Genomic DNA, 8,379 nt, shown 5'->3' on the forward strand with positions numbered 1-8,379 from the left:
GCTGCAATCTCAGTCTTTCTGACCCGGGTGAGTGGTTGCTTTTTCCTGACTGCCTTGGCCCCAGTACCTGAGCCCTGTGGACAGAGGGGGAATGCTTCTCTGGTAAATGACTAAGAGCGTCAGCCCAGACTCAGTCATAGCAATATTCCTCTCATGTTTTTTTCTGCAGATGTAAAACCAAGTTGGCTACTTTTTAAGGTAGATAGCCTGTTACTATAGAAGGAGGAGACTTAAAGAAACCCAAGGCTGTACTATTATTTTTGTCAACGCCTTCTTAGAATATATAGGAAGAGTTGAATGATCCTGCCACAAAGTGATTTTATTGTAAAGGAAATTGTCTTAAAATGTTTTCATAAGGTTAAATATCCTACTCAAATTTACTTTTCCTCTTTTTTTTTTTTAAAGATTTTATTTATTTATTTGACAGACATCACAAGTGGGCAGAGAGGCAGGCAGAGAGAGAGGGGAAAGCAGGCTCCCCACTGAGCAGAGAGCCCGACTCAGAGCTCGGGCCCAGGACCCTGAGACAAAGGCAGAAGCTTTAACCCACTGAGCCACCCAGGCACACCTTTACTTTTCCTCTTAAAAGAGAAACATCGCAAACTTTACCATGAACTATACTTAATCCATTTGCATGGGAGTACCTGACATTCTGACGGATAACAGATCTTTAATATTTGAGCTTATTGTTTTTGCAGTGTAATTTTTTAAAAATCCTGTTCTAAATTCGATAGGTGGGTGTGAATGGGAAAAACATTCACTATTTTGGTTTGCTTGGGCTGGGAGGGAAGCATAGGAATCCCAAGTTTCAAAGTCTGGTTCAGAATGTAACTCGAGACCTGTGAGGCCACTGAGAAAACCACATTCTCTCTTATTTCTGTGTGTTGCTAAAAGTTCTGGAAGGAAAGGAACATGGTTCTGTGCATGCATGTAACAAAAGAATCTGATCTAGACACTGAGGACCAGGAAGGCTTCCTCCAGAAGTGATACCTGAGGTGATAGCTAAAGGAAGGTAGTTGAACAGGTAATGGGTGTGGGAAGGAGGAAAGAGGACATTGCTGGCAGAATGAACAGCACGTGTGGAGGTCCTGTGGTGGGAGAGGGCAGAGTGCTTCTCCAGGAACTATATAAGGCCTGGGTGGCTGCAGTGCTGGATTGAGGAAAGAGAAGTAGGAGATGAGGCTACAGAGGAGAGCAGGGATCAGACCATGCAGAGCAATTTCTGGTGTCTCTTCTTTTAAGGACATTAATCCTATCAGATCAGGACTCCACCCATATGATTTCATTTAAATTTAATTACCTTCTTCCTCATACACCCTATCTCCAAATATAGTCACACTTGGGGTTAGGGCTTCAACATATGAATTTGGGTGATGGGACACAATTCAGTCTATAACAGTCAGTAAGGGAATCCATATGAAAATATTTGGTCAGTGGGTTCTCAGGGTGGTTCTAGGCCTAAAATCCAATTCTGAATCATTTCCTGTGTGCTGAGCATGAATTTTGCTCTGGGATGTCAAAGTGAGTAAGGCTCTGTTTTTAATCACCGCACTTGAGGTCATCTTGAGTAAGGCTAGAGTTGAATGTGAGGACAGGTAATGAAATGGCTGGGGTGACCCAAGTATCCAATGTGGAGCTGGAGAAATGTCCCAGTGGGAAAGGAATTCTCAGATATAACTGCCAGTCAGTGCAGAATGGGGGCCAGAGTTGGTTCATTTCATAATTGAAGAAAGAGGCAACTTAAGAAGGTTCGAAGACCCGAGGGCAGCTGAATGAGGATGGTTTGATTTCTTTGCTTCTATGACTGTTTTTTATATTTTCTGGAATGTACAGTTTATAGAAGTTATTTCGTCTTGGCTGTGATATGCATTTGCTGTTCCTTCTCTTTTGTGCATAAGATATATCTATGGAAAGGAGTTCCTGGTATAAAAAAGTGATGTGAATATTGTGGAGTAATTATTCTGAGCCAGAGGAAGAGGCTAATTAACCTTCTAAGAGTGACCTCTCTCAGTTACGGGACTAATAGCTATTAGTCATAAAACATCTCTGGAGAGAGCCAGTGATTGATGTCCCCAGAGGTAAAAAGCCATGCAGGGATGTAACCTTGAGACCATGGAGGGCAGCCTCCTCCTCTGGCAGCTAGGGACTATTCAAGAGGGATTTATGTTTGAGTCAGAGTCACACCAGTCACAGGCAGAGCAGTGACTAGGTTCCAGTCCCTGCTTTTTATTCCAGACTCTTTCTACCTGTATCAGGTAACTGCACAGGGGCTCAGAAACCCCCCAATACAGAGACTTCCTTCTTTCAACAGTCTTTTAAAACCTGGGGATTTGGAGATTTTCATTCCCTCTTTCAAATAACATAATGATAAAACTCAAAGGTTTAACAAACCTTGTGAAAGTACAAATGGAAAAAGGATCTTAGTAAGTCAAGATTGCTATAAATAAACTTAGGTTTCAAATGAAACCAGGCACAATCATCACCCAGTTAAATCAGCCTTTAGGACAGTGCTTCACTCTACATATATAGTAGGGTGTGTGTGTGTGTGTGTGTGTGTGTAGATATACTCTATATACTCTTAAAAATACGGAATTAGTTCAAGATTCTAAGATAAATAGACACATGGAATGGAATGGTGATCTCAGAGAGAGAAATCGCAGACCCTATGTCAGATACCTGACCTATGAAAAGGGTGCTAATCCAAATCAATAGAAAAGACAAGATTGTTTAGTGGTGATGCTAGGAAATCTGGGTCACTACATTAAAAAAATAAAATAAATAAAATAAAAATAAATAAAACAGGATCAATGCTTTATACTAAAGGAAGACTTCAGCCACATCAAAGATCTAAATATGAAAGCCAAACCATACAGCTAGTAAAGTAAACCACAGAAGAATATTTTTGTGGCTAAGAATGAAGGGGGCTGTAAAAAGACCCCAAACCTTTAACTACAGTAGTGAGAGATGGATGGCAGATTGAGGGAAGGATTATCATCATCAACAAAATTTAACTGACAATGGGTTTATATGGAGCATTTGCAAAGATTCCTGCAAATCAGTAAGAAAAAGACAAAAAAATTCAATAGAAAAATGAACAAGGTATAAAAAGTCCAAATGGCTAGCATATATGTAAAGACATGATAAAATGAATAGTAGTCAGGGAAATGCATGTTAAAGCAGCCATGATATACTACTTTATTCCCATCAAATCATAAGTTAGAAATGTGATAATGTGAATGAAGTGTGGGGGGAAGTATATGGTGACACAAACTTTTGTGTCCTGGTGGGAATATAGCTCAGTTCAGACATTCTGGAGAACAGTGTGCCGGTGCTTAGTCAGTTAATGTGTATGCATCTTATTTTTTGCAGTAACAACACTGTTGAGAAATTCTCACACAGGTCCTTAAGAGTATAGATACATGTGTATCATTGCAGTTGTTGGGGTGGCGGGGAGTTGAGAAGCAAGTTAGGAGTCCATAACAAGCGAAATCGATAAGCAAAGAGAATTATGGAATTACTTTATGTAGTTAGAAGCAACAAACTAGATACACAGACAAATGCTAAAATACTTAATGATGAATGCAAAAATAAGGAAAAGAGCAAAGGTTTTCTTAGCAATATAATTTAACTAAAGTGAAAATATACACCTATATAGAATATCAGACAATTTACAAGAAAACAGTTTCAAATATAGATATCAAACCCATTCAGCGTGTAGCTTAATGTGGGAATGGGGATGGGGTAGTTATTAAAGACTACCTAAAATGCATTTTAAAATGAAACAAGAGTGGAACAGTGCATGATTAATGGGGATAATATGCCATGAAATGGGCCTGATGATTCAACCAGCCCTCAGTATCTAAGGTCCAATACAAATATGTAACATAAAAATATATAATAAAAATAACCAGTGAAAGATTTCAGATGTTCACTTTAAGGACTGCAGAAAAGGTAAATATTTGGGGAAAGATTTATTTAATGCCTCCTCTCCTTGATTGTTTGTTTCTTATTAGTAATAATTTGAAAAAATTCTAATATGGAAGACAGCAATTTCTAGCTCTCTTCTAGTATGGTTTATTCCTTCTTTTATAATAAAAGTGCCTGTTATTATGGAATTATTATTATAGAACATGAGGTTATCTGAAATAAAGATGACATTCAAAGACCCCCTTGCAGTTAGGGAGCCATGAGTTTAAGTTCTGGTCTGTGAGATATGAGGAGTATGGTATCTCTCTCTCATCAGCTCTACACAAGGACTTTTATTAAATCTCTGCATCCCATTCACAAACATCTAGCATTATCCATCTGTCTGGCTTTTTCAAGTCCTAAGATGTGTAGATCCGGACACAGACCAGTTCCTTAACTTTAATCAACAGTAAGCCTTTTTTAGCATCATAAATAGCACATATACACTTCACAACATCAAAAATACCATTCATATGGCAAGACCAAAATTCACAGACTGATTTGAATGCATCCCTAGTGTGGGTTACCTCTACAGAGGTAGGGCAGGAGGAGAAAAGAGCCACAACAGGCTTGTCCTAGGTGGCCAGTGCGTGGGACTTGGTCTAAAGGCACCAAAGTTATAATTCCAGTTTAGATAATCATTCCCACTGGACCCTAAGCAGGTCAGTTCACTTCAGTCAGCAAATGAAGAGACTAATAACACCCTCTCCTTGGGGTAATGAGAAGTAAAGTCTGTGAAGCACTTTGAAAGGAATGCTGCTGTTGCAGTGTGCAGAGAGGGAAGCACTCAGAAACAGAGGCCTTGGGCTTAGCAGGGACAGAAAAGGTCAGCATATCCCAGCCCAGGCACTGATCTAATTAATCAATGGGCAACCCTCCCACTGGCCAAAAGCAGATGACTCTCTCTATATATAATGTCTAGAAAGTACAGATGAATAAGAAAGAGAGAGATTAAAAGGCTGCTTTGAGTGTATATGTCTGTGTGCACATGTGTGTATGCACACACTTGAATGTATGAACACTGTTATAGACTTGTAATATAGTCAGAATCTACCTCTTTAGGGAAATCTTCTGGGGTACCTGGGTGGTTCAGTTAGTTAAGCGTCTGCCTTTGGCTCAGGTGATAATTCCAGGGTCCTGGGATTGAGTCCTGTATCAGGCTCCTGCTCAGTGGGGAGTCTGCTTCTCCTTCTGTCCCTATCCCCTGGTTGTGGTTGATAGATAGATATCTATAGATTGATAGATATAGATTGATAGATATAGTTGATAGATATCTATAACTATATAGTTGATAGATATCTATAGATAGATAGATAGATAAATCCAAAAGTTTCTTAAATTTCTTCCTTTTTAAAAGATTTTATTTAATTATTTAAGATATATATGTGTGAAGCTTATGTGATTTTATTATTTTTTTTCACTTCTCAAAGAATTTTTATTTACAAAAGTATAGTATCAGAAGGGATCAGGCAAGCGCAGGGGACTAGTCTTTACAGAGTCACATTTCAGTAGATTGGTCACCTTTCTGGTCAAGGAGCTTCTCTAATTGATGGTAGATATTTTTTAGGTGGTTTTCAGCTCCCAAAAGGGTTCTCGCTTTGACTAACAGAGCTGGAAGGTTGGATGAATCATAAGTTTCTTTTACGTGAGGTTCTTTTTCTCAAATATCTGAGTAATCTTGATGAAGCTGTCTTAGGTTAGATAAGAAACATGCTGCATTCCTCAGGGAAGATTTTCTCTCCTTAAGTTTGTCATATTTGACTTGTAGTTGTTTCAGCTGTGGTTCTAACCAAAGCAGTTCATCCTGGAGTTCAAGCAAATGCTGCCTTTTCTTTTTCCAATATCTGAAATAATCTTCGTGTTCTTCCTTTTCAGAGTTTTTGACATCTGGACTTCTTTAAGCGTTTTGATGAGTTCTTCTTTCATATTAGAATGAAATTTTTTGATGGCTTCCTTAAAAATTTTAGATTCTACTTTTTGTTCATATTCCAGGATGGTCTTCTCAAAGGCAGACAAAACAACGTCTAACTCTGAGATATCACTGGATTTCTTTCCTTTCAAACACCAAATAGGTTCAGAGTCGGAATGATGTGAGTCTCTGGCTTCACTTTTTGATTTATATATATTTAGATTTATATATACATATATACATATGTATATATAATATATATATGCATATATATATATGCAATATATACATATATATGTGTGTGTATATATATATATATATCTCAAATAATTAAATAAAATCTTTTAAAAAAGAAGAAATTTAAGAAACCTTTTGGATTTTTGCCTACCCTTGAAACACTCAGGACAGCAGGGAGCATGGTGTTAGGCCATAATAACAATAAGCTCTAATAAAAGCATAGCTATTTCAACTTTATACATAACCCCTGCCAGAGACAACAGTCTCTTCAAGCTTATGTGATAGTCCAGTGCTTTCTGGACATTGTACATTCCTTTTTTTCTTACTATACAGTTCCATTATTATACAATTATATAATATACAATTATATATTGTGTATATATACATTGTACATTCCTATTTTTCTTACTATACAGTTCCATCTTATTATTTTGTTTTCTGTGGGCCAGAAACATTTAATGGACTACTGGAGACTTCTTTTTTTCACTTTCACTTCTTCTTCTTTTTTTTAATCATAACTTAAATTCTAGGTTTCCTACAATTCTAATGTCTGTGCTTTTCAGGACAAACTGCCAGGGTTTTCTTCTCCAGGTGAAAAGCATATCTTTCTTTTACCTTTGCACATGAAGAGATTTGCCAAAGCTATTCTCTAGACAGAAAAATTTGAAGTCATGTGCAATCTGTTTCAAGGGACATATTCTATATCTTGTTAGCAGAATGACCTTTTTTCCTGAAAAAAAAAAAAAACTGAATCCAAAGACATTCTGGCTTCATTCAAAGCATTTGCAAGAGGGAGACATTTATTATAGTTCTGTAGTTCTGCAGTATTGAGCAAAGTGCTTTAGTGTTCATATGCTTGTGGGTATAGTCCTATGAGCTCTTAGAGGAAACTAAGTATAAAAATACCAGTAACATGAAAGTGCGTTGTAACATTAGCAGTCCCCAAAGTAAGGTTAAATTTGCAAAGTATACAAATGAGGATGGGGATCACTGGTTGTACCAGGAGTTACTGAATCTTAGTGGAAGATAGCTAACTTGTGATAAAATGAATGTTCTAAATATGGATTTTTCCTATATTTTAAAAATGCCTTTCTTACTGACAGAACAAGCAAAACCATTTCACTCATATTGCAAACATTTTTTTGGAAAAGTACTTTATGCCAGATCGGAAACTTCAGCGTGGAAACAAAAACTCTGTGAAAGGATCAAGTAGAAATTATAGAATTATAAACTACACTATCAGAAGAGAAGAATTCCTTCAATGTTTTTAACTACAAGACTACACAGATGAAGAAAGAATCAGTGAATTTAAAGACAGGGCAATAGAATGATCCAAACTAACCACAAAGAGGAAAAAAAATGAAAAAATAACCCCACCACCGAATAGAATGTTCTACATATGTGAAACCCTACCAAAAGGTGTCACAGAAAGATAAGAAAGAGAAATACGAGGCAGAAGAAACACTTGTAGATATAATGGCTAAAAATTGTCCAAAGTTGATGGAAGACATTGACCCACAAATCAAAGAGTCTCTCAGAACCCTTCAATAATTCCCTATTACCTCTAGAATAAATCCCAAGTTAATAGAGTAAAAAAGTACATATGATCTGGCTTCTGCCTCCTTTTTCAAACTTCTTTTTCTGCAGTTTTTTTTTTTTTTTTTGACTGTGTTACTTCAGGTAATCTTTTAATTCTTCTTCCATACTTTCTCCTTGCTGGGACCTCTGGATATTCAGATTTTAGTTCACATGTCAACTTCTCAGAGAGATCTTGTCTATTGCCTCCAAAGTTGTCCAATCTCATCCCCTATTCTCACCTTCCAATTACTGTCTAATTATTTTAGGGTTGTGCTAAAGCAAATACAATTATTTGAACTTGTTTTAATTTTTTCTGACTTCATTATTTTATTTCTTACACTAGAATGTAAGCATTCTGAAAGCAGGAAGTATGTATTTCTCATCCAAGAGCATAATCTCATTCTTTTGAGAGGTATCTGGTACATAATGGGAGTTAAACATATATATACACATTGTACATAAAATGTGTGTGGGGGGTGGGTGTGGGTGCATGTATGTGTAAAAGAAACACTGATGCCTTCAGGAATGATTGGGCTCTGCCAAGACTCTGAGTAGCTCAGCTCACATTTACTGATGCAGTTCACTCTTCCATCTCATCTTCACTTCCTCCTTCTGCTTCTCATGTTAATGGAGTAAAAGAACATGTTTTCACAATATTATTACCAAAGAAGACACATAAGTTTATCCCA

At 37.1% G+C, this 8,379-nt stretch overlaps 1 pseudogene; it reads right to left on the bottom strand.

Moving 5' to 3' along the window:
- Positions 1-5,385: 5,385 nt before the first annotated feature.
- On the bottom strand, positions 5,386-7,916 carry LOC101671694 (annotated as a pseudogene).
- Between the last annotated feature and the right edge of the window lie 463 nt (positions 7,917-8,379).

Source organism: Mustela putorius, unplaced genomic scaffold, assembly GCF_011764305.1.
Source record: "Mustela putorius furo isolate JIRA1106 unplaced genomic scaffold, ASM1176430v1.1 tig00000145_pilon_pilon_pilon, whole genome shotgun sequence".
In the NCBI taxonomy this organism is placed as follows: Eukaryota; Metazoa; Chordata; class Mammalia; order Carnivora; family Mustelidae; genus Mustela; species Mustela putorius.